The following is an 8,400-nucleotide window of genomic DNA, read 5'->3' as shown; positions in this document are numbered from 1 at the left end:
AGGGAGGGGGGAAAGGGGTCCCAGTTTTTGGAGTTGGAACTTGGGACGTGCGGACCGGCGGAGAAGTCAAACTCCGTTTCTTACTGTACACAAGCTTACTGGCACAGATGTAAACCATGTATACTCGAACAGAATGAATTCGCCATTAGACACATCCTTCGTACTGCATCATCATTATCACCTACAAGACAGGCCTCACAGGCATTCATTGCACGGGCTGCATGCCTCTCTGTGTCGCCTGCGCTTATGAGTGTTAGGATTTATTTATTTATTTATTTAAGTACCCTCAAGGCCCTGGGGCATTACAGAGGGGAGTGGTACAAGACAAATTTGGAACACAAACAATATACAAACACTAAAAGCCAAGCACGAAAAAATGTAAAAAAAAATATGTAAACAAATTAAGAAATGTAAAAAACAAGGCAAACAAACAAAGAGAGATATTAACATAGGTAAGTAGTCAACGCACTTTTAAACAAGTCAAAGGATGGTATGTTTACTAATTGCGCGGGAAGGCGATTCCACTCTGAAGATGTCCTTGGAATAAAAGAGTTATAATAGGCTGAGGTAATGCAATGAGGAATTCCGACTTTAAATTGATGATCTACGCGCGGCGAGATGAAAACAGGATTTAACATTAGTTTGCTTTTTAGCGGAGTATTCGAATGATAAATTTTAGAAAAAAGACACAAACGAGATATTTTTCGGCGTAATGAAAGAGCAGGAGGTGATAAATTAGTTTTCATAGTTGAGACACTAGATGTGCGATGATAGTTAGTAAATATAAAACGGGCACCGCGATTCTGTAGGGCTTCAAGATCAGTCACGAGAGTTGAGAGACCAGGATCCCAAATTGCTGCTGCATAGTCTAGTTTGGAACGGACAAGGGTTTTATACATTAGTAGTTTTAGGGACACTGGGGCTAACCTAATGCTTCTCTTCAGGTAACCAAGCATGGAGTTAGCGTTGGCGATAATGTGGTCAGTATGAGTTTTCCATGACATGTTAGAAGTGATGTGCACCCCAAGGTACTTATAGCATGGTACAGTTTCAAGAGGAATTTCAACGATTGAGTAAGTAGGAGATATGGTAATTCGACGGGAGATTGTCATCGCTTTACATTTGTTAGTATTGAGGGACATTTGCCACAAATCACACCAATCAGCCACAGCTTGTAAGTCATTTTGAAGAAGTTCGATGTCAGTAGTATTAGTGACTTCTCGATAAACTACACAATCATCAGCAAAGAGGCTAATCGATGATGATACACACAGTGGTAAGTCATTTACGTAAATTAAAAACAACAGGGGCCCCAAAACAGACCCTTGCGGTACACCAGAAGTAACAGGTTTGATAGAAGAATTTACATTGTTAGCATGAACGATCTGAGAACGATTAGCTAAAAAACATGTAATCCAAGACAGCACGTTAGGATCGAGATTGAGTTGACTGAGTTTAGAGAGTAAACGTTTATGAGGAACTTTGTCGAAAGCTTTGCAGAAATCTAAAAAAAACACAGTCAATCTGGGATCCACGGTCAAGTATGGAAAGTACATCATCAGTGAAGGTCAGTAGTTGGGTCTCACATGAAAGGGATTTACGAAAACCATGTTGGGATGGAGAAAAGAAGGAATTAGAGTCCAAGTAGTTAACCAAATGAGTGAAAATTATGTGCCCTAAAATTTTACAAGGTTATGATTAAGGAAATGGGGCGATAGTTAAGAGGACTCTGTTTATCGCCCTGTTTATGGAGTGGAATCACCTTCCCTATTTTCCACTCTTTAGGCAATACACCAGATGCAAGAGATTGCTCAAAAATCTTAAAAAGGATCTTTCTTCTCTTCTCTCTCTTCTCAACTTACAAGAAAAAAAACTGATTTAATCAGAAAGCTTTACATTTCGTTCGGTATCGTCCAGGCTCGTGTATCACCATCCTCCTCGTCCCTCTTCCTTTTCTTTTTCTTACTCGCACTGCTAACAAGACCCACACGTCACTGCAATTTTCGATATAATCTCGAAAGTATGCTGGAGGCCTTCAAGCATAGGTGCTGATGTTGCATTCTGACTTGTATGCGTCCAATTCATCTCCGTTGTGCGCTGAACTAGCTGGCTGTTTAACACCTTCGGGAGATTCCTCTGGGAAGTTGAGCATGTTTTGCAGCGCTTCTGTTTGTTTCCACATGGTTTGCTAGCGCTTGTCCTACAGTGTCTGATAGCTCGACTGCCTCGATATCTCTTGCGACAAATCTTCGTAGCTGTTGTAAATTAGCTAGTCTTGAGTGGGATCTGCCCTCTATGGTGACGGCTTTTTTCAGCAACACAGTATTGCTGACTTTGCATTCTGCGATTTCGTACGATCCTTCAAATAAAGAGTCCAGGGTTCCACGCAGAGATGCTTTGATGCAGTATACTAAGTCACCGACGTTAAAACAAGGTGCCCTCATGTCGGCTTCGTACCGGGCTTTCGCCAGAGTCTGGCTATTTTCCACATTGAGCTTTACAGCGCGTTGGTTCCTGGCAAGGTTGAGCTATCTTTCGGGTTCGGTGAAGTTACATCAACGCTTCCAGTGTTTAATTCGCCTGGAAGTTTGGGATCATACCCGTGCATTAGCCAGAAAGGACTGTATCGCGTTGGGCTCTGTCTCGTGACATTAACGGCGGTTACTGCATCTTGCAACGCGGTAAGCCAGTCGAGACGATTGTCCACAAGTTTTCGTAGGCCTTGTTTGATTGCTCCTACAATTATGTCGATAAGACCGTTTGCTTCGCGCCAATATGGTGAAGATGTGTGTGTCACACCGAGACGCAGATGAATTATTTCCGTGTTTTGGTTCACAGATCCTCTTGCTTGGTTTGTGATGACAATTTCCCGGACCCCAAATCCGGGGGTTTCGTCTTTTCGTCAGGAAGTTGATGTAGATTGGGTTGTGTGTGTGTTTATACAGCCTAGAACTTGGTCTGCCTCACAGGGGCGACGAGTCTCCCAGCTGTAGATGAGAAATTTAGCCAGTGCGGTACAGCCGCTAGCCTGGGGTCTTTAACGTGCATCACGCAGTAGTGATACACGACCGCACGCCGGTACGATGCTCATCCAGATCGAAACGGGCAGGGGTGGGGCTCGAACCCAGGATCCCTGGGTTCTGCAGCGCGAGCGGAAGTTGATGTACTGCATGGAAACTGTGCTGGGGACAGCTGATGCGTCGACGTAGCGTGTAGCGTGTTCAATGCATACCAACGTGGGTATTTCCTTCTTTCTATACTATTGGCCCAAAATGATCAAGCAAAATCACTTTGTCTGGTTCGTTAGGAATATCTCTTAGGTTAAAGCAGTGTTGGAGGTAACGCGTTACTAGTAACGACGTTACTGGTAACGCGTTACATTTTTCGCTAACGCAGTAACGTACTCGTTAGTATTCTGAATGACTAACGAGTAAAGTATTTTCGTTACTTTTTTGCGGTATCGGCTCTCAAATTTCGTTACTCGTTACTCGTTACTTTTGACCAAAACTGTTGACATCCTGCACGAGCTTATCTCAAAATCCTGCACCAGCTTATCGCTGCACAGAACCAGCATCCCTCACAGTAAACTTAAAAAAAAAACAAAAAAAAACTCACTTCTTGAAGGCGAGAAAAACCTGCGGCTACCAGCTAATTCCATTCATCCTTTTTTTTTTCATAGTGTCACCACCCACAAGGCGTTACAGTCTCCTCCCCTTCCTCCTCTCCCCCCCTGCTGCTTTGTGCAGCAGAAGTAGACAGCGGGGGGGGGGGGGGGGGGGGGAAGCCGTGGAAAGACATCCGTTTACAACAGTGGACAACTCGTGGCATAGCCTCCTCTATACGGAGAAAGCCTGACACGTCACGAAAAAAAGTGGCCGCCGAAAGTAGGAGAGGAGGCGAAGGGGAATCGGGAGCGGAGGGAACCTTCTTTGCTAGCGCCACGTAAGAGCGAGCGGCCAAACGCAGAAACAGTCTTTTTTTTTTTTTTTCTGAATCGCGGAGAGGAGAAACTCGACGTCAACCCTTTCCCTTCGCCATCCCTGCGCCGCAGCCGTTTCTCCCGGAGCACGAAAACGACGGTGACGAAAACACGAAAACAAACGTGGTTCGGGGAGCGGCCACTCACGACCCAAGCGCTCGCGGACTATCTCTGCCCTTTCTGCTCTGCGCTACCATATTGGTCGCCGCTTCGCGCGCTCCTCCTCTCCTTTTTTCTGCGGCCGCGCTCCCTATGGCTCTGCCGTCGATGTGCCAGGCTTAAGCGATTTGCTCATTTCTCTGGCTAAAAAAAAAAAAAAAAAAAAAAGAAACATTTCTTGTGGAATATTTTTACCCTCGCTCTCCCCCTCGCTGCCTGAAACTTCCTGACCCACTTTTGTACACAGAAGTATCTTTCGCTTGATTAGTCTTTAATTCCCTAAGGTCATGATAAAAAAATTAAAAAAAAAGTTTTAAACCTGGAAAGAAAATTTACAAACACGAAACCTGTTTTTTTTTTTTTTCGCAGAAAAATTAAGAGGTACTGCTGGTAAGAGGCAGCAAGTGATCATAGCCAGTGTGCTGGTAACCGGTGTCCTGTTCTAGATAGTGAAGTAAATCAGTCTCTGGTAATAGTATGAACCGGACTGTTACTAAAACCGGCGTACAGATGAGGGGTGTTGGTTGGCTGGTTGTGTTCCAGCAGTCCTCGTTGGCATGCTGTAGTTTATAAAAGCCGATTGACTAACATCTCCGACTCATTCTGCGCGTGAGATGGGCATGAATAACGAAAGTCCGTCGCCATGGCCAGCAGGTCTGAATAAAATGTATCAACTAAAGGAGACAGAATCAGGTAATTTACAGTTTCAATGCCTAATCTGCATGCTGAAAATTAAGCTGCTTCGTGCATCAAAACACTATGAAACCGCTGTGTAAATTTTTATCTTTATCCAAGCTTGTTAAGGAGGCTTATCATACATCTCTGCCAAACATATGTACTCAAACAGAAAAGCAACGTTAAAGTAACGTAAAAGTAACGTTCGTTATTTTTGAAAAGTAACGATAACGGTATATCGTTACGTTTGTAAAAGAGTAACGTAGCTCGATAACGCGTTACTTTTTACCAAACTAACGAGTAACGCTATTCGTTACTTTTTTCCGGTAACGGGCACAACACTGGGTTAAAGCACCCTAGGTTAAAGCACCGTAGAGCGTCGATTTATTTGCCTACATATGTCACAAGATTGAACCTACCGTGCGACGTCTTTGGTAACGGACGGCCACCAGTGGCGCTTAGAAACCTGATTTGCAGTTTTTCTTGTGTCCATATGTCCGACCTTATAATGGCACAAACAGATTACGATGTCGTGCAGTGCGAGAAGTACTACGATCTGCGTGCTTTGTCGTCCATTGCGGATCACTTTTCTTACGAGGATCCCGCTGTCCGTTTCGAAGAGACTGTTCTTTTTGTTCCGTAGTAGTTTAAGACGTTGGCATTCCGGATCAGACGTCTGGAAACTCTTGAGGCGGGAGTCCTGACTCAGCACAATCGCCAAGCACTTCAATGTGCATCTAGCCGCCTCGTTGTTGATGAGGTTTTCCAGGGCTCTGCCCGGCATGTCAAGTCGTGACGTCGAGTCTGCTGCTCTGTGGAGTTTTCCAGATCGGTGTACAAGATCGAGTTCATATTCCGCTGAGTAGAGTGTCCACCTGACGAATCCGCGGTTGATTGTACCCTGTTTCACAAGGTACGAAAGGCTCATGTTGTCCGTGACAACAGTGACCTAAACGAATGCTTGATTCCTTACCTCTGCAAGTAAACCAATTTTTTACTATTATTTTGGTAATTTAAACTACAACCCCCCTGGGAGCGTTCGCAAAACCTCTTGGGCAGTCACCCTGAACGAAGCCCGTACTCCGAGCGACGCTACCATGAGCGAATCCACCCCCGGCTCTGAGAGCTTCGATGACAACGATATAGATGACGCAGAAAAAGAGGGTTCCGGCTGGACCCTCAACTGTAGGAAGCGACGCCACCTCTCCGGGGGCTCTGCTTCAAGTCAAGCCACCATCATTGATGCCCATCGCGAGAACCGGACGGTCATCGTCAAACCCCAAGACCCGACAAAGCTCATCGCGAAGCTTAACCCTCTAACCCTATCTCAAGAGCTAGATTCCATCACACCCCATGGAGTGATTCAAATTCGACCGAACTACAGACTGAACCTCCTTGCAATTGACATGCGGGACAACAGCTCCATGCAAACGATCCTTACTTTAACAATCCTATTAGGGATCAAAGTCCAGACCTACGAAGCTCACCCACGATCCTCGGCCGTAGGAATCATTCGTGACGTAGACAAGGACATCACAGAAAGCGACCTCAAAAAGGCTATAAGCGCAACTACGCCAGTCATCCTAGTCAAAAGGCTAGGCGCTTCAGAAACGGTGAAACTTGTCTTTGCAACCGAGACCATGCCAGAACACGTCGTAGTGGGGCATATACGCTTCAGAGTACTGCAGTACACCGACAAACCACGACAGTGCCACAAATGTCGGCGGTTCGGGCACATTCAGACCGCATGCCCCCATGTGCAACGTTGCAGCCGCTGTGGCGGCGCTCACGACCGCATCGACTGTCAAGCCGACCAACCTAGGTGCGTCAACTGCAAAAGAAAGCATGAGGCGACCTCTCGAAGTTGTCCCTTTTATAAAACGGAAGCAGCTGTATCGAGCTATCGTCAAACCCACAAGGTCAGCTACCCACTAGCGAAGTCCGCTGTCCTCTCCGACAACAAGAACAAAACTGCTGGAACTCTGAATCCATCTTCCAGGAACAGCCAAAACGAGAAAGTGGAGGATGCTATGATGCCGCCACTAGACGACGATCACTTTCCTGCTCTTCCACGTCAGCCAGCTGCGTCCACATCCGCATCAACTAGCGTTGGACCCGAAACATCACCGCGGCAACGCCAGGACAACTTTGCCAGGGCGATAAACACTTCTGCTCAAAGGGCTAGCGACACAACGAACCGATCTCGTACCCAAAGCTCCGACAATAATACCGAGTCTCAAGGACTTGGATCCGCGGTGTACACCCTTGCGACGCTACTACGTACCTTTCTGGCCACACTGGAGCACCCGCTCGCACGAGCAGGCATTACCCTAATTGACTTCGCATTACCTCTCATCCACTCTTGGATCAAGTAGACTCAGGCAACTGCCAGAGCCTTAACAGATATTAATACCAACACCACGCTTGATACTCGAACGATTCCCAAAAAACGATCACAAACCCCAAAAAGCCTTAAAAAACTTCCATCTATCATCCAATGGAATACCAATTCGTTCCACCGTCGCCTGCCAGAGCTTCGTCGCAGACTCATTGAACTTCAAACAGACGTACTTGCTCTGCAGGAGACATACACCCAGAAGGGTTCCCAGCGAATCTCCCCTTACGTGGAGTACCACAGCGTCACTGCTCACCCCGATGGAAAATCAAGGGCTTCCCTTTTAGTCAAGCGACACTTCCTGCATGGAGAAATAGATCTGTCTGACCTGAACACCACTGTTGCCGAACATGTTGCCGTCAAATTACAGATTGCTGATCAAACAATCGTAATTATATCATCCTACATCCGACCAGCCCAATCGTGGGACCCAGACCTGCTGAGATTAATACGAGACCGATGCCCAGGGCCTATAGTCTGGTGCGGAGATTTTAATGCCAATCATTACGCCTGGGGAAGTGACACAACGACAGAACGAGGAACCGCACTGCTTGAAGTCACCAGAGACCTTGGACTGCGTTGTCTCAACTCCGGAGCTCCAACATTCGTTCGCGCGAATCTACAAAAGGCGAGTGTTCTTGACCTCACTTTTGTATCAAAAGAAATAAGCTTCCTATGGGACATCGAACCAGACACCTGGGGGAGCGACCACCTACCAATCCGACTCACCCCACGTTATGGCACCCAACCAAAAACCAGGGTTCACAACGTTACCAACTGGGACAGGTACAGAGAAGTATTCTCAAATTTGACGAAAAGCGCAAAGGCCCCTTGCTTAGAAGAAGCTATACTAACGTCCTTAAATATAGCTACAACAAAAATCACCCTCCCAATAAGCAAGCCCGTACCCGATCTTACGTATCTTCAAATACGCGCCAATGCCAGACAAGCACAGCGAATCGCCCGACGCACACACAAAGATGAAGACTGGATAAAATCTCGACGCATCGACGCAGCACTTCGTCGATATACCATAAGGCTGGGAAGACTACAATGGGACCAACGCAGTGAAAGTCTATCGACAGATACTGGGTCAAGGCGGCCTTGGACCACTGTGCAATGCCTCTTAGAACCAGTGACCCCCCAATGCCCCTATGCAGCAATTGCAATGGGAAATCAAACATCACTCCAA

Source organism: Ixodes scapularis, unplaced genomic scaffold, assembly GCF_016920785.2.
Source record: "Ixodes scapularis isolate PalLabHiFi unplaced genomic scaffold, ASM1692078v2 PGA_scaffold8__174_contigs__length_109621045, whole genome shotgun sequence".
Taxonomy (NCBI): domain Eukaryota; kingdom Metazoa; phylum Arthropoda; class Arachnida; order Ixodida; family Ixodidae; genus Ixodes; species Ixodes scapularis.
The sequence above is the reverse complement of the archived record's forward strand: the minus strand, read 5'-3'. Positions refer to the sequence as shown.